The sequence below is a fragment of the Plecotus auritus genome, assembly GCF_963455305.1.
Source record: "Plecotus auritus genome assembly, chromosome: 3".
NCBI classification, from domain to species: domain Eukaryota; kingdom Metazoa; phylum Chordata; class Mammalia; order Chiroptera; family Vespertilionidae; genus Plecotus; species Plecotus auritus.
The window spans coordinates 183619638-183647177 of NC_137772.1; the positions used below are offsets into that span (position 1 = coordinate 183619638).

A 27540-nucleotide genomic window follows, 5' to 3' on the forward strand; every position below is an offset into this window, starting at 1 on the left:
AATATATTCCAAATATAAATTCTGAGCTTAAGAAATAGTATTTTCCAATAAGAAGGCTGAATTCGGCTATGATATTGGGACAATGAGTTGTTGTGCAGACTTACAAAAAAAAATAATAATAACTCCCCTCCAAAAAACTGCTATCAAAGAAAACCCACAGAGGAAAGAGGACAGGAAAACCAAACCTTTCTTCAGGCCTGCCATTTGGTATAGAACAGTTTCTCAAAATACTATCTCGGGAACACGGTCTCAGAATCACCTGGACATTTAAAAATATTTTTATTTTTATTGATTTCAGAGAGGAAGGAAGATGGAGAGAGAGAGATAGAAACATCAGTGATGAGAGAGAATCATTGATTGGCTGATCCCTGTCCACACCACACTTCTACCTCTGGGCAACCCGGGCATGTACCCTGACAAGGAATCAAACTGTGACCTCCAGGTTCATAAGTCAACACTCAACTGAGCCATGCCTGCCAGAGCTGGGACATTTAGATATGGATTCCTGGGCCTAAATCAGAGTCTACACTTTAAGCAGATACCCGGGTGTATCTTAATGCACACTGAAGTTTAACCACCACTAAGCTAAATTCTTTCTGTTGTTCAGTTGTGCACAGTATTGGAAAATGTTAAAAACTAACAGTTTCTTTTGTATTAGACTTCATTGGAAATCTGGTTGTTGTTTCTTAAACCATTCTGAAAGCATGTCCATGAATTCCCATCTCTTCTCCACAACCCATATAAAATCACTTTCTTACAACATTTATTTTCATGCATTCATTCATTTATTCAGGGAACATTGACAGGTACAAGCCTCTGTGACTATTTTAAGTGGAAAAGTTATAAATAGAAACCTTACCATTACTTTCTTGAAGGACAGTGTCTCCATAGTTTACATTTCTGTCTTTCTCTCCATGGTTGGCAGCCAAAAAACCCCACACAGCTTTATTTTACTTATTTGTTTTCCTGTCACCTGTGGCAAATGTTTAATTTGTTATTAAATGACATTTATGGTTTTGAACTTGCTTGTTTCCGTGTCCCCAACATGCACCGGTGTCCCAGTATGCATTGACAATATGTGTGTATGCTTATCAAAGTGCCCTTGGGAAATGAAATAACATGTGAAACTCATTTTTTATTTTCCAGCAAACTTCATAACGTTCTCCCTGATTCTATCCTTTGGATAGATTTCTAGTTTATCTTATATGTGAGAAATGACCTTATAACCTGTGTGTGACAGTTGTTTGGGTTTTATTAAGTGCCCTGCTAGCTGGCAATATAGGGGCATTACTCATAGATATTTGTTTGCTATCCCAGTAAGCCAAGAAAATTTATTTTTATATATTTAACTACAATGTCTTTCTTCTCCTGCATGTCATTTAAAAGTAGTTCATGGAAAAAGGAGAACACTGCCAATTCTAGCTTTAGATGTGGGAAAAAGAGATGGATTGCCATCATGGGTCCCAGAGGTGACACTTTGTAATATACATACTTCTAAGGACAAAGCGAGCTTGATGAAAATTAAATATAAATCTAAACAGAGAGGAGTTTCTATTATTTTTCTATCTGTGGAGGGACAATCAGCTCACTAGCCCTACTTCTACCCACAGTGCATCAATGGAAAGGACCTGCAGAAAGCATCCAGCAAGCCATCGGGGGTGCACCCCTGCAGGAAGGTGAGTCACTCACCTATAGTGTGGTGGGCCTTTGTGTTGTGTTTGAAACAATGACATCTTAGTGGCCATTTCAAAGTCCTGGCTAGTTTCTGGCATATGAAAACAGTTCATGCATTAGATTATTGCTCATGTATTATCTTTTCATATGTTGTACTGAGATTCAAATCAAATATCTTGGTGGACCCCACACTGCTGAATAAAGGAAAAATTCTAATAAAATTATTTCAATGTAGCTCCGTACACTTACACCAAAACAAATATGATCATTATCTGTTCTCACAAAGGGTTTGTGCATTACACCTCATTTCTGTGGCAGTTGGATATAGCATTTTGATTAAGCAAAAGTGTGGGTGTGTAGTGAATTATCGTATGTATTAGGATATGGCAAGGTAGGAGCAGATGTTCAGCTGGTTCTGGATGTAGGTATTAGAAAATACCCCTCCAGCTGAGGCCCTAGGCACATATCCACTTGGATCTAAACATGCATGTGGAGACTGGCTTCTTTTCTTTCTTTTGTTTGTTTGTTCATTTTCACAAAGATGCCTGGAAGCAATGGACCACAGAAAATGATCAATGAATGTGTTGATGGGGATGTCCATGAGGCATTGTACTTAGAAATTAATAGCAAGTTTTAGGCTTTCAACAGCTATGTAAACTTGGAGAAATTCATCAATTTCTCTGAACCTCAGGTCTGTAATATTAAAATAGAGGTAATAATATCGTAGGTATGTTGTGGTATTTGAGTGAAAGGCAAGTTGTTGATAATAACAAAAGATCAGAAACACATAAATGCATATTCATTGGGCTGTGGTTGAACAAGCTATGGTGTGAGTCCCCCGTAGAGCACAACGCAGCTTAGCAAGCTTCAAAGTGTGAATACAGACCCCCCCCCAAATGAACACTATGCCCAATGGGACACAACCACACAGAGAAGAGAATTATTTCAAATGACTTTAGAACTCCATGTACATTTACTAGTATATATTCTAAGGAAAAAACACACACACATACAGCTCTAATCAGTAGTTTTACTTCTAATATTAATAATATTGGTGCAGTTATTTTGAAACAAGTTTTGTTAATGTTGTAAGGTAGAGCAAGAATCCTATATAATAAAAACCTAGGTGGCATTGCGCGATGCCTAGGTGGCATTGCGCAACGCCCTTGCACAATGTCATCACAAGATGGCCACCACAAGATGGCCAGCAAGAGAGGGCAGTTGGGGGCAAACAGGCCAGCAGGGGAGGGCAGTTGTGGGTGATCAGGCCGGCAGGGAAGGGCAGTTGGGGGCGACCAGGCCAACAGGGGAGGGAAGTTGGGGGCAACCAGGCCTGTAGGGCAGGGCAGTTTGACATCAATCAGGCCAGCAGGGGAGTGGTTAGGGGGCAATCAGGCTGGCAGGCAGAAGTAGTTAGGGGCAATCAGGCAGGCAGGCAGGTGAGTGGTTAGGAGCCAGCAGTCCCAGTGGGATCGGGCCTAAACCAGCAGTTGGATATCCCCTAAGGGGTCCCATATTAGAGAGGGTGCAGGCCAGGCTGAGGCACACTCTCCCCTCCCCCTGTGCACAGATTTCATGCACCAGGCCTCTAGTAAAGTATTAAGGTTAGTAGAAAACAAAATTTTATGTATAATAGAAAAGAGATATCTGTATAAAATCAAATAAATGAAGTAAAAACTCTGAATTGTTAAATGGGAATGGGAAATTTCAGTATGAACACATGATGTTAAAAATATATTTTCTAGAATCTGAGAATCATTGATACTCCAGGAACAATGAAACTCTTGGTATCCAAACTGTGGTTTCTAAGTACCTTTCATACTAAAAAATTTTTGGAAAAATAGCTGTTTCAAGGTGTAGAATATTTTGTGCCAGAAAGTAATCATAGAGACCATATCAAAAGGCTGTGGGAACCAATTTGATTGGATTCCAGCTGACCAAATTTGAGCATCATAAATAATGCAATTAACTGAAAGTTATTGAATATGTAAACATTAGTGAGCTATATTGAGGCTAACAACAACAATAAAACAGAAGACTAGATCCTCATTTATCATCATTGGCAAGGACTATTAAATCAACTGCTTATCTTGGAAGTCGGTAATTAAAAGGAAAGCATTAAGCATTTATCCTACCTTTTTGCTAGGATGATAGTTTAGAATAAGCAAATAGCTCCAGTTGAAGTTCTCCCAGGAACTTTACAGCAGAATGCCAACTAAAATACAGAAGGAACAATGTCATTAAAAATACTTTTAACCACTAATAAAATATTTGACTCAAGCAAGCATTATCACTTGATGCTCAACCATTAGATAAAATATTTCATATGATGCCAAAGCATCACCCTACATGTGGTTTACTAACCACAAAGTGGGAAACTTGTCTTGATAATAGAGAGATCTAAGTGTCACCACCTTAACCCAGGGATCAGACTAACAGCTCTGCTAGTGGAAAAACCAAACTTCATGGGCTTCCTGATGTGATTTAATATGAAGTACACAGCATTCCTTAGAAAAGATTCTTGTCAAACATATTTAACTTGAATTCACTACCTATCTACAGAAAGCACAGGGACCAGAGGAACCAGTAAAATGGTATCTCAGGAAACAATTGAACCCATTTGAACTGTGGAGCACTCATTGGACAGCTGGCCCAATGTCAACTTCCTGGTGGTTAAATAAGGGGTGTTGGGGTGGGGGTCAGAGGAACTCCTGTGAAAGTGATCTCATTTGATTTCCAGGGCTATGCATCTTGGGCTTATGTCCTGAGTCATATTGATATATCACATGCATAGGTTGCTCATAATCAAAGAACTTGAAATACCTCCAAATAAGCCTAATACTAAGCCTGTTTTTTTTTGAAAAAAAAAAACAAAACAAAAAAAAACAAAAAACCAACAAAACAAAACAAAAAACAAACACACACACACACACACACACACACACACACACACACAAACAAATAATAGCTATCAGCATACGCTGAATTTTCCAGCCACATCTTTTTTTAAAATAGGACTATTTTAAAATAGGACTATTTTGGTTAGCATATTGACAGTTTAGAGATGGTTATATAAGGATAATTATTTTGTCAAAACATTCTTAAACATAAACAAATATCTGTTGAATTGATCTATTGGTAAGACTTTAAAAAATGTAAAACATTTAGTGACTTTTATGTTATGATTCTGTGAACATTGAACTGTGTTGTCATAATTTCAATAGACATGTTTTAATAAAGTTAGGCTACATTTTCATTTTCTTTTAAAAATTTACTTTATTTCATAAGATATCTATGCTAATAAAAGCCTAGGTGGCCCTCGCATGTGACGTTGTCACAAGATGGCTGCCACAAGATGGCCGCCACAAGATGGCCACCACAAGATGGCCACCACAAGATGGCCACATGCACAGTGGAGGCAGGACCTGGTGGCTGCTCCGTGAAGTGAGGCCTGGGGGTCCTGCGGCTCTGTACGGTGCAGTGGAGGCTGGTCCTGGCATCTCCGCCACCTTGCGTAGAGTAGGCGGGCCCTGGCAGAGGAGGCAGGTCGTGGCAGGGGAGGGCAGTTGTGGGCAATCAGGCTGGCAGGGGAGGGCAGTTGGGGGCAATCAGGCCAGCAGGGGAGGGCAGTTGGGGGCGATTGGGCCAACAGGAGAGCAGTTAGGCATCAATCAGGCCAGCAGGGGAGTGGTTAGGGGCGGTCAGGCTGATAGGCAGAAGTGGTTAGGGGCAATCAGGCAGGCAGGCAGGTGAGTGGTTTGGAGCCAGCAGTCCCGGATTATGAAAGGGATGTCCGACTGCCGGTTTAGGCTCGATCCCTGTGGATCTGGTCTAAACCAGCAGTCGGACATCCCCCGAGGGGTCCCAGATTGGAGAGGGTGTAGGCTGGGCTGAGGGACACTCCACCCCCCCACTCAATGTACAAATTTCGTGCACTGGGCCACTAGTAATATAACAAAATGACACAGTATAATAAGTTCTGTATCTTTATCATAAAAATTATACATGTGCATTATTATTTCCATTGGGTTTTAGGTCAGAGTTTCAAGCTTTTTTATATGGGAATATTTCCACTACCTATATAAACATTTAAAATGTGATCTTCTGAGTTGTCCAAGTATTGGTAATCCTTTCTTTGTATGTGCGTGTAAATGAGGCTTATTTTCTTAATGTAAAAACTTGTTCTTGAGTGAAGCAAAATCTCTAAGCCCTAAGAATTGCAGTTACAAATAAATTTCTAAGGATGGATGTCTAAACAATCAATGATACTTTTAAATGAAGCCTAACTAATAGGAACCATGATGATTTCAAATGAGTTGAGTATAAAAGAAGAGTATAAATGAGATCCCTATTAATAAATGTATTATGATAAGGTTACTATTGCAAACACAAAGTCAACTCCATGCAGATCAAGCTTACAACTAATTTATATTTCATGCCTTTTATTAACTGGTAGAAATGAGAATTATTCACATTTTTCACGGTATCACATCAAACTCTCCTAATCAAACTCTGCTCATTTTTGCATGTAAGTTGCACCATTTCATAAAATTTTCAGCAGTCTTTGACTCGCTAAATAAAGTTGTCACTCAAACCTCATTTCCTGTCAGCACACAAGGGAAGCTGTATGGACACTGAATTAATCTTGCATATTGTCTCCGCTTGATGAGGTCTTCCAAGAGATCTTTGTCCTGTCGCCTTTAATGGACTTTGTCTAATGGACTCATTAGTGAATTTCTTATCATTTTTAAGAGAAAGATGCAATCTTACAAGACTGTCCTTTATGCATTTGAAAATTATTATAATTTAGTCCTTAAACACTTATTCAAAAATTAAGAATGAGGAGACTCTACTTTATTTGGGTACCACAATATTGTAACAATGACATGCTGATTACAACGAAGGGGGCCTAAGAATACTATTTCATGCTGATTACTCATGTTATATTCAACACTCATAGTTAAAGCAGACAACACTCTTCAACTCAATAGCTTAATATTCCACCACAGTCAAAAAATTTGCAGCTGGGAAAATGGAGATTTTCTTGGCTTCATTTATCTATAGGTGCAGAAAAACTAATAATAAATGACTTCTTGATATCATGCAAATCTCTCTAAGTTCATGCTTTGGGGATTTAAATTTTAATATTATTTTGCATTGCAATTCAATAATCAGTACTCATGTTTGTTATCTTACATGACACTCTTCCTTCTATGTCTCTTTTTTCTCAGCTTCCCATGTTATTTTGGTAATGAAATTCACATGGATGGAGTTGAGGGAGGCGCAGTGGGGAAGTGGAATTAAGCAAATATTTAATTCTAAAAAAAATCTGAACAGTTTACTATTCTTATTGTGTTTGAGTGGTTCCTATACCCTCAATTAATTTGTAAACACTTTCCACTCAAAGTCTTATCACTTGAGAAAATTTGCTAAAGTTTCCTTATCCGGCTTTCTTTGAACTCCAACTTTTAAATGACTATTGGTTTTATATTTAATAAGGAAAACAACCAGTGTTAATACTCTGAATAATTCTTAACACATTTTTCCTTTGCTTGAAATCATCCTTTGACTTTTCATTGCTAATTGCCTGATCACACTTTCTGATGAGGAAGGCTAGAAGAAGTAGAGACTTAGCAGGTAATTGCTATATAACACGAGGCAGGTGTGTTTGTGTGTGTGTGTGTGTGTGTGTGTGTGTGTGTGTGTGTGTGTGTGTGGTGTAGGTCAGTGGTCGGCAAACTGCGGCTCGCGAGCCACATGCGGCTCGTGAGCCGCAGTTTGCCGCTCTGTTGACTAATGAGTTTGCCGACCACTGGTGTAGGTGAATGAGGAGGTCACAAAGTTCCTTTTAAAGATCATGGTCAATAGAACTAGAAGGGATGTACCTGAAGTCAAGTTCCAGAGGGAAATCAGCATGGAGGCTGAGTCATCAGACCAGGCAAATGGTCTATTCAAAGGGCAGTCTGAGAGAGGGAGCTACTGAATGTCTGGGCTTCCCTGGGTCCTGGAACAATTATCGGTGTCTGACAATTAGACTGTGGTTTGAAGAAATTTCAGACACAAAATTATTGACTGAACTTTCTAAATGGGATTTAATCGGACCATCATCTTTGAATAGTTCCTTCAACAACTTGCCTTCATAACCTCTCCTCATGTTACATAATGTTTGGACTTTTCATGATACACAAAACACACTCAGTTCATGGTTTCTTTTTTTGAATCTTTGGATGCAGTGTTTTCTCTTCATAGAAGGTTGTTCTCCTTATTTGTCTGACAAACTTTTACTCTCCCTTCATGATGCAATGCAAATGTCACCTTTTCCGTAAAGCTTTCCCTAAGAAAAGTCCACACAACTCCATAGCCAATATTACTCATTCTGGGATGTTAAGTACTTAACTGTTTTTCTTAAAATGTGTCATTTAATGTTATTTGGAGAAGTCAAGGCTCATTCTCTCGTGACAGCCAGCATGGTTAACAACCCTACTATATTTCCAACATTCTTGGTTTTTCTACCAATATGAAAGTGAAGGGAGGTGCAGAAAACAAAACGTAAAACTAACTTTAGCCTGATTAATTGGTATTTTTATTCTAATATCTCTTTTGTTACACTGATACATCTGTGCTGCCTTTCCTAAATTGAGTGAACTCTGCCATATATTCTAGAATAATTTAAAACAGCTGAAATGCTTATTGCAGTCAATGTTTATGCAGTGCATAGTGTAGGGAATGTGCATGCAAAGAAGGAAAGGAACGCACCACCATCTGGTAGCTATAAATGTCTGTGATGAGAGGTTAGTTAGTAGAAGGCAGCATCTGAACATGAGGGAAAATGGAAATAATGTACATTAGGACTGCTGAGAAGTAGAACCAGGGAGAGATTAATGATTATAATTGCTTTTTATGCTGGTAGTAGAAGTAAACACTTCTTTTCAGTGAAAATAAGGAGATGTTGCTTAGTGAAAAATCTATATGCAGTTCACATTTCGACTAGATCACCTTATCCTTTTGTGTAGAAATTTCTGTGCTTTTCCAAGATTCCTGAAATTTACTAAGGGCAGGAGAAACATAGTCTCATGCTGAGTTTGGCTCTGGATATCTGCCTCCACTGAATCCTTGTTTTCTTCTATGACTTCTGGTTGTTCCTTTCTCTGTTAGGCATTATGTCAAATATAGGATTTAGTCCTTCATTCATTTCATTGGAAAAGAACAAACAAGACACTTTTAAGAGACATGTAAGCAGCAGACTTTACTGAGGGTTTTGGAGACAGCATTGTATGATTTAATTTTTTAATATAAAATCATAAAAAATTCAGCTAATTTGCAGTAACAGAAAACAGATCAGTGGTTTCCGGGGCACAGAGTAGGGATGTCAGTGCTGGAGGGAGGAATTACCAAGGGGCAAAATGAAAGTTTTGTTTATAATGAATATCTTCATTATCGTATTGTAGTGATTATTTCATGGTTATATACCTATGTCAAAACTTAACAAATTGTATACTTTATGTATCTTCAATTCATTGTGTCTTACCTCCATAAAGCTACCAATAAAATACATACAAACAGGGATACAACTCTACACGCACTAAAATGATTATAATAAAAAATTTGAAAATACTAAGAGTTGGAGAAAATACATAGAAACTGGAACCCTCATCCATTGCTTGTGATAATGCAAAATGGTACAGTTGCTTTGGAAAACAGTTTGGCAGTTTCATAAAATGTTAAACATGTAATTATCACTTGATCTAGTAATTTCATTCCTGGATATTTATCCCGGAGAAATAAAAACGTATGTCCATGACACTCATAATGCAAATGCTTACAGAAACAGCATTCATAATAGACAAAAAATGAAAGCAATCCAATGTCATCACCTGGTATAGCAATAAACAAATACTACTTACTGCATGCAAAAAATCACAACATGAAAAAACATAGATTAAAAAACATACTAAGTGAAAAAATCCAGATGCAAAGTACTATGTAAGTCATCATCCAATTTATATAACATCTCTAGAAAGTATAATACTGTGAAGACAGAAAGCATATCAGTCTTTGCCTAGGAAGAGGGGAGGGAATGGGAATTGACTACCGATGTGATGGAATTTTGAGAATGATAGAAATGTTCCACATCTGAAATTCAATGATAGTTATGTCATGATATAAATTTACTAACAATTATTCTGTATATTTTAAGTGGGTGAATTTTATGATCTGTTATATATACCTTAATATAACTGTTAAAAAATTCAACAATAGCCCTAGACAGTTTGGCTCAGTGGATAGAGTGTTAGCCTACAGACTGAGGGGTCCAGGGTTTGATTCTAGTCATGGGTGCATACCTTGATTTCAAGCTTGTTCCCAAGCGAGAGGCAACCAATTGATGTGTAGACACCTCTTTCTCTCTCCCTCCTTCTTCCCTCCCTCCGTCCCTCCCTTCCACTCTAAAAATAATGGAAAAATATTCTCAGGCAAGGATAAAAAAATGGAATACCTACCAGGTGCCACATATTTGGGGATACAAAGAAAGATATGGTGTTATATGATAATTGAAAAAATGAGAAGTTGGGTAAATAGCTAGCTAACTTCTTTTCCCTTCTCCTATATAATTGGCCTAATGGAAGTCACCTAATTGGGCCACTGTTAGACATCTGAGTTTCAGAGGCAATGGTCTTGGAACAATGCTCTGTGCTGTTCCCTGCTCTTAGCTCACTCTTTCTTTTTAACTGGCAGAGGTATTTTTTTTCCAAACTCCGAAAAGGAGGTGGTGATGTTATTCTTCTTGCCTTGCATCAGTGTCAGGCGGATTTAATAGATGATGGTTGTAAAGCGCTCTGAGGTATTCAGGGAAGGGAGCTTGACATAGTCTATACAGGTTTAATGACTAAGAAGTCCTGTTCTCTACTTCCCAACTGTCACCTCTTACCTGTATTCATTAGTTTTGTCTACTGTAAATGCAATTGGTCACATCAATGAGCTGGTGAGTAAACTCACACATATCAAGTCTTCTAATAAAATGGAAGACAAGTTCAATTTCTTTGAGGAGAAATAATGAAGTTGACACTATTTTCCTGCCTGTTTCTTTAATGTAATTTGTGACGATGTGATCTGTTTTCCCTAATTATACCATTCTCTGAGAACTTCTGTTTCTCCCAAGAACTTTAAAATGCTTAGTTTAAGAAGCTGTGACACATCACAAAAGTGTACTTTTGCATCATTGTTAGATGTTGACAAATAATGGTTTAAAAACTGGTTAATCTAATGCATTAGGGTGATTATAAAAATGACTTAAATCCTTTCTTTTGCACTAATACCCATGATTAGAACAACTGAGACAAATGGTAGGTGCACATTTGACTTTATAAGAAACCAACAAAAAAGTTGTATAAAATGATTATTTCATTTTACATTCCCACCATCAATGTCTGAGAGTTCCAGTTATTAGATCAAATGACATGAAAACCTTAAATAATCCAATGATATAACTAGAGATGTACACACACACACACACACACACACACACACACACACGTGTGTGTGTGTGTGCACAAACTTATAACAAGGGGAATGACTTAAAAATTCCATTCTTTGTATAATCCTATATAATAAAAGTGTAATATGCAAATCAACCGAATGGCGGGATGACCCATCGGCGGGGGCAAGGCCGGAGGACAGGTGGTGCCAGGCCAGCCAAGACGCCTGCTAGTGGGCAGAGGGAGGGGACAGCCATGGGGTGCGGGGCGGGGAGGGGCGCGGTGGCGACAAGTGGCAGGGGGATGAGGGCCGGCACCATCCTCTGATTGCCTGCCCAGTCACCACAGTGGTGGTTGGCAGCAGTGGTGGGGCAATTCAGGGTGGGGCCGGCCACTCACTGTCCCCAGAATGGCCTGCCGGGGTCACCTCCTGCAGAGGGAGGCCACTAGTGGTAGTGGCGCAATGGGGAGCGGGGCCGGCCGCTTGCGGCCTGCACCATCCCCTGATGGGCCTGTTGGTCACCTTCCACAGAGGGAGGCCAGACTGGGCCTAAGCCATCAGTTGGACATACCCTGAGGGTTCCTGGACTGCAAGAGGGTGCAGGCCAGGCTGAGGGACACCCCCCCCCCCCCAGTGCATGAATTTTTGTGCACCGGGCCTCTAATGTTATATATTATATACCTGAGTCACTTTAGGTGGTGTTGGCTTAGCTAATTAGAGCATGGAATCCAGTGAGCAGTTAGGCGGTTCTAGTCATAATGTACTTAGAAAGTAATGAGAATTTGAACTAAGATAGCAGGGCCAGGAATGATCGGGGAGAAAGAAATAGGAGACTGCAGACATAACCTATAGATGGAACTTATTTCACGTGGAGATTAAGGAGGGGAAGAAATTAACAATAATCCTGAGATTTGGTGCTGTAGTAACTAGAAAAGGTATTGATAATGCAAAATGATATTAAGAGGAGGTTATCTGGGGCAAAGAACAGAGAAACTGATACATATTGTTTAGATATGTTATTTTAATAAAGATTTCTAAGTGGCAGGCCTGGAGTTAGAAGACTATATGAGATTAGAATGCACAGATAGGGAGTCACATCCGTAGCATTATAGTTGTAAAGGTGTGAAATTATTGATATGGCAGAGGGGGATATGTGGATTGTTGAACTCTGATACAGTAAATTAAAAAAAAAAATATATATATATATATATATATATTGATTTCAGAGAGGAAGAGAGAGAGAGAGAGAGATAGAAACATCACTAATGAGAGAGAATCATTGATTAGCTGCCTTCTGCATGTCCCCCACTGGGGATCCAGCCCACAACCTGGGCATGTGCCCTGACTGGGAATGGAACCGTGACCTCCTGGTTCATGGGTCTACACTCAACCACTGAGCCACACCGGCCAGGTTAGGACAGGAAATTTAACAGAACTTATATTTATGAATTAGCAGAGTGAAAAAAGAAAGAAAATTAGATTTGTGGGTGTTTTGGAAAGCTAAGGAGAGAAATGAAATCAATTGGATGCTTTAGAACTCTGTTTCTAATATGCTTTGCAAAATGTTTTGATTGAAAACTATACAATTAATACATCTTATGCTCAGAAAGATTTTTTTTCAAATTGGATTCAAAGAAGCTGTTATTATTTCTAGGTGAGCTGGGAAAACAGTTTAGTTAGATAATGAGTTTCTCAGCATTTTGATCTGGAGTTATTTACAATTTAGCAACCTAAGAAGGGTTTCAAGTAAATATATACTCATGGCTGACCGAGGCTATGGGGTCAACCTTGGGGAAAACACACACAAAATGAAGAACTAAATCTTTTATCAAATTAAAAAATATATAGTGCTATATAATTAAGAGGGTTTTTTGGTTCATAGCATTTTGATTGGTAATTATAAATAGAGATCACAATTAAAACCAGTCTCCGAGGTAGAAATATCATCTAATGATAAAAGTATGTGCTGACTCAGGCCTTATTGCCAATATTGCATGCTAGAGAATTGCCCATGGTCTGCATTTTGCCTCAAGCTGTGTAGTTATCTCAGATCAGATATTAATTTAAGATGTTAATACTATGTCATCAGATGTTCTTATTTACAGACCTCAACCCTATTAATCTGCAGTCTGTGGTTACAATAGTAATTTTTATTGGCTCATTTTATGAACACATAGCTTTCTAATCTCTTACTTGTTGGTACCAACATAGGGGGAGAGAGGGGTTGACCAGTAGTTTTATTTAGGCTTTAGAAGAATATCTCCTGAAAAACTGTGATAAATAGATGGAACGTGTCTGAAAATGTTTCCCATATAAGAAGACTTAGGATTAAATTTATTTATGTCTTATCCACTTATCTTATTCACCCCCAAACACTGTTAAACACCATGTGCTTGTCACGCTAGTCAGACATGTGCAGATGGCTGGATGCATATAAAGATGGAAGAAAGCAGTTTCTGTCCTTTGAGGCATTCATATTGTAGCAGTTTACAAAGTTATCTAATATAACATTTTTTTTTCAAAATTCCATTTCCAGGCAATTGTTCAGAACTGAGGATGTAGTTTGTCATATAAATAGGACAAAGAGGGTATTAATGCAATAAATCAACTGCAATCCTAACCCATGACATATGCTATTACTGAATCTAATCCTTATGTAAAATAATATGTATTTAAGAAAAATGCAGTCAGAGATGCCTCTCAGAATGCCAAGATCACATCTCTGCAGTGACAGAGAACTGTCCCTTCTCCCACTCCCATCACCTATAGAGAGAGGGAGAGAGAGAGCCACAGCTGTAAGAGGCCAGTGGGAGTCCAGCTGGGTGAGCACCAGAATGAGTTGGGGCTCTTGACAGGACAATCTCGCTGGGGGAGAGGTGTCTACTCCCTGTATGTCAGTTTTCTTGTCTTTTGAAAGACCCAGGGGGTCGTCTGTTTATTTCTCTATTCATTGCCTCAAAAAGGAGTCACATATTGGCATGCCGATTCAGCATTTTCCAACTTATACAGTATTTGATCTGTCCGGGAACTGTCCTTTAAGATTGACCTGCTAAATTTAGAAAGAGCCTCCTCAGTCTTCTCAGATTCCAGGAGCTCAAACTACTTATTAAAAACCTCTCAGTCGGAAATGAGACCATAGATCTGTCAGCCTTTTGCTGAACCATTAAGCCATAGATACCACTTTGACTGAATAGGGTACGGCTTTAGTTGTGGAGAAGGAGATTCTCTGCAGTGGTACACATCACCATAGTAACTGGGTTTTCAAGCAGGGCTGTGAAATGGAACTTAAAAGTGACACAGAAACAGGTCTATGTTGCAGTGGCTTCAAAAGGATCATGTTGGAGACAGCAGAGATTCAGGGATTACAGGCCATTTCATCTAGGATGGCTCAAACACAGGGGGAAAGAGTTAGGCATTATGTATGTTGTATGGATTTGTTGCAACATTAAGACAAAACAGTAGCCCTAACCGGTTTGGCTCAGTGAATAGAGCGTCGGCCTGCAGACTGAAGGGTCCCAGGTTCGATTCCGGTCAAGAGCATGTACCTTGGTTGCAGGCACATCCCCAGTAGGGGGTGTGCAGGAGGCAGCTGATCGATGTTTCTCTCTCATCGATGTTTCTAACTCTCTATCCCTCTCCCTTCCTCTCTGTAAAAAAGTCAATAAAATATATATTTTTTAAAAGACAAAAGAGTATATACCTCAACACTGACTTGCTGTAAGCAAACAATCCAATGAACACCTCTCATAACTTTGTGGCTTGAATTAAGGCAGCCTTTATGAATTTTCAAAAACAGGCATTAGATTTGATTCTTCCAAAATTTTTAATTTGTAGCCTAGAATGTTTCATCTTAAAGCAGCAGATGTTTATCATGTCCTCCATGTACTGTGTAGTCATTGTAGGGAGAGAGTGTGCTTGCTGCTATAGTGAAGGTACAAAATATGTGTAATAGGAATTTAGTGGGAAAATCAATATCAAATTTTAGAACTAAAAGGAAATAGGGCTTATAAAGTTATTTAAAAATTTTTAATTGATTTTAGAGAGGAAGAGAGAGGGAGTTAGAAACATCAATGATGAGAATCATCAATTGGCTGCCTCCTGCATGCTCCCGTACTGGGGATGGAGCTGCAACCTGGGCATGTGCCTTGAGTGGGAATCAAACTGAGGATCTCTTGGTTCATGGGTTGATGCTCAACCACTGAACCACACTGGCAGGGATGGCTTACAAAGTTCTTAAATATTAAATGTGAGAGGGGCTCTAAGGGAGATCTGCAATGTCTCTAATTTTCAAATGAGGAAATAAAGTTCCACATCGAGCAACTTGCTGAAAGTCACACAACCACTTACATGTGGAACTGAGGCTAGAAGCCAACCAAGTATTTTGACTTTTGAATCAGGATATTAGGAGAAACGTGACAAATGAAAGGTTGGGAAGTGCTACAGGAATTGCTCACAATTTAAAGAAGAAAACAGTGAATATACATGAAACAACTGGAACAGAGTTACGAGTGGCAAGGGCTTAGCATTAAAATTCCTTATTAATTTTAAGCCACGTGGCTTTAAAAATATGGGTTGCAGTTTGTGAGACTGAATTCTTTTTAAAGCTAAAGAATAAAGAAAGGTGTAGGGACAGTTGTCAAAGACATCCACGGACCAACGAACAGCTGAAATGTGTTAATTCTTTTCCTATTTGCAAGTCTCTTTCTTCCTCTTCCTGCCCTCTCTCTTTCTAAATATGATGAATATTACATTACAGATAAAGTTGATGCTCTTGTTTCTTACTCCTCATTTAATTTCTCTCTTAGAGCAACTCCCAGGCAATCACTATTATGAATACATTTTTCAATAAGTAGTGAGTCCTATGTGTCAGACAGTTTTTGATGCTTGAATTACAGGGTGTCCCAGAAAATGTATACACCCATTGCATAATTATAAAGGCAGTGTTTATTAAAATACATTTTATTTTCAAAATGTAATAGAGTCTAAAGACATAGTGTCTATACATTTTAGGGGGACACCCTGTATATTGGCTAAAAATAGGCTGAGAGTATGTTAGAGCTTAGAGGAAGAATTGGGTGTGTATCCATTTTTAGTTTTTATACCTATAAGCATACATGCACATGAATAACATATTATTGCTAGTCCTCTGTGTTTTAAAATGTGTGCAATTTGCCTCACCCTTTATGTATTAACTGAAACCACAGGTTGCTTTTTTCACTCAACATTATGTTTTTGAGATCTAATGTTGATAGATATCAAGTTCATTTCTAGCTGCTTCATACTATTAATATTTGATTTATTCATTCTTCTGTTGAAAGTCATTCATCTTATATCTGATTTCACCACTGGTATAATGCTGCAATGCCATCCTTATAAGCAACCATTATGCGCATATTTAAGTCTTTTTAAAAGTATTTACCTAGATATGAGTTTGCTGGGTATTAGAGTTAACTCATTTTCAATTTTCAAGTTGCTGCTGAATTATTTACTTTAGTGATCATCCTATTTGATATTCCCATCAGCAGTGATTTTCATCTAGAAAGTGTTTATGGTGCATAGTCATTTAGTCTCTTTCTAGACATACTGGGGTGGGTTTACAGTTGTGAGTACATAAAACACAGTTTATCCTTGTATTATTATTTATTAATTATTGTGTTATGAATAGTTGTAAACCTACTTTTTCCCATCTCTGTATACCAAAATTGTATGTTTTGTTTTTTCAGGGAAGAGAGTATTTGTGTGAAAAGCAGTGAGAAATGTAAATTTGGAGTTATTACTGATTTATTAAAGAACTAGTGGCCCAGTGCATGAAATTCGTGCATGGGCGGGGGGGGGGGGGCTCCCTCAGCCCAGCCTGCACCCTCTCCAATCGGGGACCCTGATCACCCCACCTTGCCCCCCTGCCAGCCTGATCACCCCACCTTGCCTCCCTGTCAGCCTGATTGCCCCTACCTTGCCCCCCGCTGGCCTGATCATCCCTACCTTGCCCCCCTGCTGGCCTGATTGCCCCTAACCTCTCTGCCTGCCTGCCTGCCTGATCACCCCTAACTGCCTCTGCCTGCCTGTCTGATCGTCCCTAACTGCCCTCTTCTGCTGGCCTGATCTCGCCTTAAAATGCCTTCCCCTGCCAGCCTGGTTGCCCCCAAATGTCCTCCCCTGCCAGCCTGATTGCCTCTAAGTGCCTCTGCCTCGACCCCACCACCATGGCTTTGTCTGGAAGGAAGTTGGACGTCTGGAAGATGGCCGGTTGACCCAGTCTAATTAGCATGTTACCCTTTTAGTAGTATAAATAGATTATATAGGATTGGATTGCTTAAATTGGGGGGTGGTGCTTTTTCAGCAGGAGGAGATGCTCTTGGCAGACAAAAACACATAATACCTATATCTGGACTGATAGCCAGCTGTATGCATTATACTGCCAAACCTGTCATTAAAAAATTGAATCAGTTTCTTACACCTTACACCAAACAGCTGTTGGCCTTAAAACCCCTCCTCAGCCCCCACCTTAGGTTCTGCCTTTGCAGTTCACCCAGAGTAGGTTCTGATCGTTCGATTTCTATGCCAGTCAGCGTCAAACGCTCTGCCTCCTAGGCAGCTATTGGCTCCATGCAATTCAGCCAGATTTGGTTCTGATTGGTCGGTTTCTATGCCAGTCAGCATCTCTGGGTCTATCTCTGGGCCTGATCATAGAGGTGGGGCTGATCAGCAGCCACCCCAGGGTGCTGGTGATCGGGCTGAATTGCTGACCTTTGGGAGAGAGAGAGAGGCTTGGCTGCTGGTGAGGTCTGCTCACCCTGCTTCTCTCTCGGGCCTCATCAAGCAGCTGCTGCTGCTGCTGATCAGCCCTGCCTCTCTCTCTCTCTCCAAGAGGTCAGCAGTTCAGCCTGCTCACCTGCTGCACACGCAGCCTGGCATTTGGTCGAACCTTCGGTCATTTTGGATGTTACGTCCCTGGCTCTTTATATATATAGATAGATGATTAAGATCAACATCCTAAAAATGACTAGGAAAGTAATTTTTATATTATGGGACAGAAACCTTAACTTCCACCTTAATAAGTGGGAAAAGCTAGGCTCAGTTCTTTCCTATGTAGGTTAGTTTGGCTAAAATAAAATAAATCCCATAGAAATAAAAGCATAAGTAATACAAACACACTAGAAATAACACATAACCAAATGAGGGTGCAAGTAAAGTTTATGTGAGAAACAGAAAATTGTCTAAAAATTGGACTCCAGAGAATATTTTTCAAGCTGTGTTATAAAACTGATTTCTAAGTTAAAAACGCACTAGCATCAAAAACATTTCTTCTAAATACTGGCCAAGAACTTATGCTAAGAAAAAGTTCAAAAAGACATATTTTTTTTTCAATCAAGAGCACACTTTCTCTAGTTAAGTAAGTGTAATGTCCCATTTTAGTTGAAATTATAATTCAGTGGAAATTATCTATACAATTGCTGGTTACTAAGCTAAGAGTTTATCTGATAAGAAAATTGGTTGAATTTAAATGTTTAATTGTATAAGTGATAGTTTTTAAAATCCCGGAATATTTTTAAATGATCTAATAAATTCTCAAATCATCTAATAATTTTTGAGATTTATGGCAGAGACAAAAGTTTGACAGAAAAATTTCTTGAGTCTCAATGTCTTTCCTTCCCCCCAGCTTTGTTGAGGATAATGACAAATATAATTTTATATGTTTTAAGTGTACAGTGTGATGATTTGATATACATTCACATTGTAAAATGACTATAATGCCTTTCTATTTTTATCTCAAAATCCATGGCCCTGGAGGACTTATAGCCAACATTTTTTCCCTATAAACTTGACCTTGTGAGAATTGCATGATGTCATGCCATACCCTCAAGAAGGTAAAAATTTCACAGGGAGGGACTATAGGACAGACAAGTCTTGAGCAAAAGGAAACTTAGATGTCAGTGAATATCTAAGAAGGTGCTTGGTGTTTTCATAGGTAGAGAAGAAAACTAACCATTCACCTGGAATTGTGCCAAAGGACTTTTGAGTATACAGTGAATTAATTTGTGGTTTTTAAAGACCAGAAGATAATACCCGGAGGGTTGGCACTTTTCAGCCCTCACTCTCAGCCTTCCCACCCTAATGCAGCCTGCTGTGAGCACATTCGTGAACAAATCTTGGTAGAAAATCAAGAGTCAATTACCCACCACTGAAGGGAATCACACTAAGAGGCTTAACCTATGCCAGAGGGCTTTCCCTCCTTGTATCTGGTCAGAGGAGGGTGGAGATTGCTCAATGTATTCCCCTTGGTCCCAGAGGGGTTTTGAGAGCAACTGAATATTCCCTCTGACCCAGAGAAGGACAGTTATATCTGAGAAAGATCTGGCCATACCAAAAAAAAAAAAAAAAAAAAAAGGTGAAAGAAAATAAAGGTAGCATTGCATTTCTTTGGAGAATAATACAGCAAGTTTGCCTGCAATCTATGATTGGAGACTAGATAAGAAATTGGGTCCCTCCAGATTCCAAAACAGGAGACCATCTAGGCATAAGGGCAGTCAGAGGAGCTGGTGGCATGAGTGCACGTAAGACTCATTGTGTGAGCCTTCTCAAAACGTTTACAAAACCACAGGGGCTGTGTTCAAGGGAAAATAAAAGTTTATTTTGCACACAAAAAATAAAAGTTGACTCAGAAAAAGTGCAATTTGACTAAGAAACTGAATTATGCTGGAAGCCAAGATCAACAGTAATTAATATAAATGCGAGAAGTCCAGTCAGAAGGCTGAATAGGGCTTTGATATTCACAAGGCTGAATATCCGCATTTTATTCCCTGCTGCTGACTCAAGGGCAAACCCCCCTAACCTGATAATCTTTCACTGTTTACAAAACATTATCATTGATATGTCTGTTTGCATTCCTAAAAGGCAATTGTGTATTCTAGTAAATAAAAGAAGATGGGTGCCCAGATTCAGCGGAGCTTGGTTCCTTGAACTAAGTTTCCAGCTGGCTTCCCCATAATTTCCAAACTTATATTTCTTGTTTTGTGTATTAATTTGTGTGTCAGCTCTTTCTCCAGGCCTTTGAACCCAGGCCACGTGGGCCATGGCCTCACAGAATTATTATTATTTTTTACTCTGAATTGACAAAGATTAAGTTGCTATTATCAGGTAGAATGGAGGTTCAAAAATGAAAGTAAATGTAATTATAGAAAATTAAATTGACATTATTTGCCCATTAGAGTTCATAGCCTTAGATATCTGTATTCATCTTAGAATTTTAACTCCAAGACCCTAATATTCTTAATAACATGTATTTGTATCACAGGACTAAGGAAGATAAAAGGGTTGAAAGCACTGATTAGCTTTTAAAATGTAATTGAACTGAGCTTGCTTAAAATTTTAATTTCCTACTTTCTATGGGTTAAAGAGTAACATAAGCTAATATGTTGTTATGAATTTTTGAAATCTAATAGCAGAAAAACTTTTTAAAAATTTAAATCAGTTTCATTCAATTGTATTTTAGAAATGTGAATTTTTTATTGATGTTTTTTTGAGAGATTAAAAAAACTGATTCTCAAATATAAAAGATACCTTAATGTAAAAAAATAATCTCAATATATGTAAAACACTAGTTTTATAATGAATTTTAAATGACTATAAATCCTCTTTTATGCTCATTTATTATTCATTTGCACAATTATGAGGCAAGAAAAGGAGTATATTTTCTATTAGTTGCATTGCTTTATCAATGTAAGTATAACAAATTGCCATATTTATCTCCCTTTCTGAAACTATGTGTTCCTGATTTTACATAGCTGATAACATATCCATTTGGGAGCTTGGCTTATTATGATCATAATTTGAAAAATTCAATGAAGACTGTCAAACTTTAAATTCAAAGCAATATTTATAGATACCATTGGGATAAACACTCCCCTGTTGTCCTGGTGGCTTAATTTCTGAGGCTAATACTGCTAGTTGCTTATGCATTTTCATGGTGTTCTTTCTTTCCAAGCAACGCCAAGTTTGCATCTTCCTTAAATTCTCCAAACTACAGTAAGAAATGACATTTTAAGAAAATTTCCCTGACAACTTGAGGACTCCTTAATAGGATTACATATCAGAATGGGAAAGTTTATAGTTCTGTGAGAGAAATCAGAGCTCCTAGAGTTCATCACCCCTGGACCTTATAATCGTGGAAATTCTCAGATGAGCTCCTTCTCCACCTCAGGCCTGTGGCCTTATGACTGTGGCCTATTTAACTGCTCAGACCTGGTCTCTTTGAACACACTCTCTAGTTTTGCTCTCCAGGGGTTCTGTGCCCCTGGTCCCACATATTTTTCCATCATATAGTTATTCATTTTCTTCAAGAGAACTATCTCACTTTTTTCACAGGATGTGGCCAGGTTTCCATGTCTCAAACAAAGCATATACCAATTGTTTAGGGATGAGGTCATAAAATGACCCATGAAAAAAATATGGTGGTATCTTTGTGGTATTTTAAAATATTACCAATATATTCTCCCTAAATAAATAAACATACTTAAAGTATATTCGTTTTAAGATAAGTTTTGAGGTTACAAAATGAGGAAGTCCTGTGCCTGCAAATGCAGGTAACTAGTTGGTAACATTGAGAAAAGAAATTTGAAAAATAAAACCTGAATAGCCTGGCTTCAAAAATGTCTGAGAGACCTGCTGCTATAATTTTAATGAGCATTTTTTTAAAACCCTGAGCTTGAAATATCTCTAGACAAAGATGATGAACGGTTAAGATATTTTATGTTGAATTAAGTATCATTTTGGCATCATAGACTCTTTCTCAGTGCCTTTAAGCAGTCTGCTGATGTGTGACTTGATTTGTGACTTGGTGTTGGAGGGCTTTGTGCAAGAATGGACATCCATTATCCTTCCACATAGATCTTCCATCGAAAGTAGTAAATGAGACTTTGGGTTTATAAACTGATTCTCAAGAGTTCAGTTAAGGAGAATCCATTTTCCAGAGTTCGATCATCTCTTGGTCAAGTTATTCAACCTCTTTGAGACTCAGCGCCCCATCTGTGAAATGTCTATTTTATTTGTCTCAACTCATTCAAGAAAAAAAAAATTGGAAAACACTTCTAAAAGAGCAAATATTAAATGTAATAAAAATATTAACATTAAAAGAAAATATCTATTAGAGAAATCAAGAGTACACATAGAAAATCAGTACCTGGGAAAGTAATGCTATGATCATTCTTGAGTGTAAAAGGATAAAACTGATGACTATCTGTTGAAAGGGATCAATAACACAGTACTGTTTTGTAGGGCTGATGAGAAGATTGAATGATATAATCTGTCATATTTTTGGCATTTCACAGGGTTCATCAAATGTAAGTTCTCTTCCTACTGGAAGAGATGTGGGATTGTCATGGAGCCTTGAATCTGTGGTAAAGTCAAGACATGGAGCTTGGTGGTGGTGGTGGGTGGATGGGTGGGTGGGTGGGGCGGGCTCTGTTAGCACAGATAGGGAGATAATTCATAATCACAGAGTATATAATGTTTGTGTAAATAATTGTCTAATACATTAGTATGAGAAAGTAAGAAACACAGAATTGAACAAATAGGCAGACATCAGGTTTGTGACCCTAAAAGGATAGAATAGGTCCACTGAGGAGCAGTTAGAGGATAATGATTCCAGTTTAATATAAGGATGACTTTTCTAACATACTAAGCTCACCCAATGTGGCATATGTTGCTTCAGGAAATGGAATACCTCATCCCTGGAGAGATGTAAGCCAGGCGTCCTGTTGGTTGGAATGCTGTGGGAAAGATCCAAAGAGTGGTTGGCTGGATGAACTATTTGAAATATTTTGCTATCATGGTTCTGTGACTTTTCTGAAGAGGCTCTTTGAATGAAGAGAATTTTATGTAAGTTTTAGTGTCAGACTTGAACATAGATCAATAGAGAAAAGGAATAGGCATTATTTCTTACCTCTGTGCTAGTCCTAATATTTATCCTAGTCTGTCACTCAACCTATAGGAAACTCCCTACTCATCCCATCACTTTAACTTGAAATACCCCCATTGTCTTTGACTCCTTCCAATTACCATTTTATTTTCAAATAAATCTAGCAGGCAAATTCAGATGTTTCTTATGACATGTCAAAATCTATGTGTAGATTGCTTTTCTGGCATCTAAGATGCTTCCTTCAGTATTTTTTTTTCCTTTGATACATGCAAAATACTGCTATACCAACCAAATCTTTACATGGTTTTCCGAAGTAGAGTCTTTACTATTACCTTTCTTATTTCTTAGCTACTTTCAAGGGCTTCTTTGTTACCTGGCCTGCGTGGCTCAGTGGTTGAGCGTTGACCTATGAACCAGGAGGTCATGATTTGATTCTGGGTGGGGACACATTGTGGGGCGCAGCAGGAGGCAGCTGATCAATGATTCTCTCTCATCATTGATGTTTCTATCTCTCTCTCCCTCTCCCTTCCTCTCTGAAATCAATAAAATATATACTTTTAAAAAAGAGTTTCTTGCCCTGACCGGTTTGGCTCAGTGGAGAGAGCGTTGGCCTGTGGACTGAAGAGTCCCGGGTTCGATTCCGGTCAAGGGCATGTACCCGGGTTGCAGGCACATCCCCAGTAGGGGGTGTGCAGGAGGCAGCTGATCGATGTTTCTCTCTCATCGATGTTTCTAACTATCTATCCTCTCCCTTTCCTCTCTGTAAGAAATCAATAAAATATATTTAAAAAAAAAAAAAGAGCTTCTTTTTCAACTTATGCAAAAGCAAAACAATTTGCCAACACCCTTTTCCTAGTCGGTGTTCTATGTTCTGTTTTGTTCTCTAAGCTTCCCGAGTCAGCACTGTGCTCCTTTCCACACAGACACCAGGGCAGTGAGGGCATGAGTGGGGAGGTGGGGGAGAGATAGTGGGAAAAGGACACATATGTAATACCTTAATCAATAAAGAAAATAAAGAAAAAAAAAGATTCTACAAGGGAGTGCCCATACAATGTCAGCTGATTTTTCAACAGAAACTTTGCAGGCCAGAAGGGAGTGGCAAGAGATAGTCAAAGTGATGAATAACAAGGACCTATAGCCAAGATTACTCTACCCAGAAAAGCTATAATTTAGAATTGAAGATAAAGAGCTTCACAGACAAGAAAAAGCTAAAGGAGTTAATCACCAACAAACCGGTATTACATGAAATGTTGAAGGGTATTGTAGAAGAAGAAGAAGAACAAGAAGAAGAAGGAGGAGGAGGAGGAGGAGGAGGAGGAGGAGGAGGAGGAGGAGGAGGAGGAAAATATGAACAAAGGGCAATAAATACATATATATCAACAACTGAATCTAAAAGTAAAAATAAACGAACAAAGAATCTAATGAACAAAATAAACTGATGAATAAAATAGAACAAGAGGCATGGAAACATGGAACAGACTAATGAATCTGAGGGCAGAGGTGCGGGGGGAGGTTAGAGGGGAGGGGAGAGATTAACCAAAGAACATATGCATATATGCATTACCTCTGGACACAGACAACAGGGTGGTTAAGGGCTGGGGTGGGTTGGGAACCGGGTGAGGGGGGCAATGAGGATAAAAAGGGAGATATCTGTAATACTAGCAACAATAAAGATTTTTTTTTAAAGTTTAGATATTTTTGTGCTGACTATTGAAATAAGAACTTCAGGCAGATAGTCATATCCTGTGTGTGAAATAAAATATGTAGTGCTTTTAAAAGAAAACTCTGAATATTATAGCCCCCATGGAAAAAATACAGCTTTGCCCTAATATTGTAAGTAAAGAGTTTCTGAAAAATAACAGAATAGAGTGTATTAAAAAAAAAAAACTAAAAAGCTTTTACTCCAGGCTATTATAATGAGAAAAAGTGTGCCAAATGTGAACTAATGAAGTACAAAGTAATGAATATTTAATTTGTATAATTTACCAAAGTGCTTTTAGAAATCAGAGCTACATTCTTCATAAACATAATGTTCATTAGGCCTTAACTGTAGCTCTCATGCAATTACCATACCGTTCCTGTACAACTTCAGCATCACATGGCATTGAATAAAATCCTCTGAGAATATCTCGAGGGCAAAGAGAAAAAAGGAGAAGGAAAACTGTTATGGCTATGAAATTTGAATAGCTTACCTTTGACAGGGGAAGCATAGAAGACTGCATACTGGAGGGTGGGCAGCCAGCACCTGCCCAGGAAACAGAATGGATTCACCTGGGCTCCCTGCTCTTCTGGCAATAGAGGTCTGAAGGGTTAAACAAAACACAAAATTAGTTTGATGGCTAAATAGGACACATTATCACATTCTTAAAGGTAAGAGGAATCCTACTTAAAATGTGGCTGATAACATATCAGATGAAACCAAGCTGAGCAGTTTTCAGTAGAAACAAACTCGTGATGTGATATGAATTTTAATCTGGCCACTAATGTTGCTCAGATAGACTTCAGAGCCCAAGCACCTGCACTCCTTGTCTATTATAATGGGAGGCGATTTCTTTTTCTCTTGAATCATATCTCCTCTTCTTCCCTATTATTTTATTAATTTGGCCGTAAAATTGCCCCTGCCATTAAGGAGTGAGGTAAAAATTTAAAATTTTATTTGAGGAAAAAAATTTAAATATCTAAAGAAAATGATATTTCAATATTTTAAAGTCTGAAAATCACTCTTAGTAAAGTAAATTGAACAGATTTCTTAACTTTGAAAACCCTCTTTCCCCTTTTCATTTGCTTCGTAATGTTTTTTTTTTCATTTATCCTGGGTCTATATAATTCAACTTGCAGGTTATTAAAAATTGCTCCAAAGTCAACCCAGTTTCTCCTGACTAATTTCAGCCAGGCCATCCAAGGAGAGTCACAGAGCACTTCTCAGTGAAACAGAGCTACTCTCTTCCTTGGAAAACAGCCTAGTTACGTGATTCATAATAAAAGAATAACACTACTTGAGTGATGCAAAGAGTTTGGGGATAAAATAGAATAACTGAGCACTGAATTAATATGGAAATCATTAGTGTATAGGCCTGTCAAGGATTTTCATTAACGTGTTTAGAGAAAAATGATTTTGACAAATTATGTATTTTATGAGCAAAAATATGCAACCTGCTGCATTTGGCACTTTGTCCTTCCATTCCTGAAAGAAAGGTGAATTGCTTTTGCTGCGAGTTACTGTAATTGGATTCCAATTCCTCCAATAGATAGTACTGTCCATTAGCTCAGATGCCCACCTGGAAGCACTTGGTGACAGCTGGCAGGTATGGCCTTCTGGGAGCCTGTGCCAATTGGACTTAGATCCTGTTCAAGGGAAGGGAGAATCTCTCAGGAGATAGGTTATCATATAAGAAATCTATTGGCAAAGATCTTTCATTTAGCTTGTCATTTGGAGCTGCAGGTAAATGCATGTTCACTTTAGAATAGAAATAAGCTTATAATTGAGATGGGCAAAGTGAATGCATTATAGGACTAAGTCCTGGGGAGGAAATTTGATGAGGTATTAGACTCTGCACAATAAAAGGATTATGGAATTTTAGTTCCAGAGATAGGGAAAAACAAACAAATCCTTTTGCCTATCTTCACCTGAGCAGATGAAATGTAGAATAAAGACAACTATCCAGATGGACCCACAACATTTTATAGAATTGGAAGGAAACTTAAAGAACTTAAAGGTGTTGAGTTTAAAACATAAGCAGAAAATCTAGTTGAGGACACTCAGTAGTCAAATGATAACACTGGGGAAAATGCAGAAGTGAGACCTGTGTGCTGTTATTTTATAGACATGAATGGGATTGTCAAGGGAGAGAGAAAAACCTGAAGGAGGAGGAAAATGAGAGAGAGGGAAGAATGTTATATATTGTGGTTGAACTGAGGAAGGTGGAGGCAATTCTTATTACATGGTTTTTATTTTCTCAAGTGATTTGGAGACGTTGCAAAAGTGGGGAAAGCAGGAAAGATGTATAATAAAAACTGCATGAGTTAGAGTCGACTAGAGATAAATGATTGCCCAGCAGTCTTGATAGGCCAGCAGATGTTAGATAACATGGATTGGTTGTAATGCCAGCTGGCATCATTGTATGACTTTTTCTAACAATGCTCAGCAGTCAATAGTAAGAGAGGAATGATCAGATGATTGACATTACCGGAGGATGGAAATGGCCATGATGGATATTTTCAGGTTCTGAGCAACCTTTAAAACACCTAATAGTAAGAATTGGTATATATGTAGGATGCATAGGGAAAAAAGGTACCTTTCAGGCAAAATTATGCTGTCCTCATAAATCTGACATTCATGAGTTTCATTTCCTTGACTGTACTTATCAATTTTATGATCATATGCAATAGAATTACTCTTTTTTTTCTGCATGAATAACTTAATTAACTGCTAATGAAAATTCAAACTTTTCTGGGATCTTCTGACAAGATTTTTC

The 27540-nt window shown here is 38.4% G+C and overlaps 1 long non-coding RNA gene across 1 annotated transcript in view; it reads left to right on the forward strand.

Annotated features, from left to right (window-relative positions):
• Nucleotides 1-1632: 1632 nt before the first annotated feature.
• The window catches only part of LOC308245453, a 152532-nt gene continuing 126624 nt past the window's right edge, over nt 1633-27540 (forward strand). The window contains exon 1 of the long non-coding RNA XR_013960290.1: nt 1633-1676. This is a non-coding gene — a long non-coding RNA (uncharacterized lncRNA). The remainder of the gene's footprint in view (nt 1677-27540) is intronic.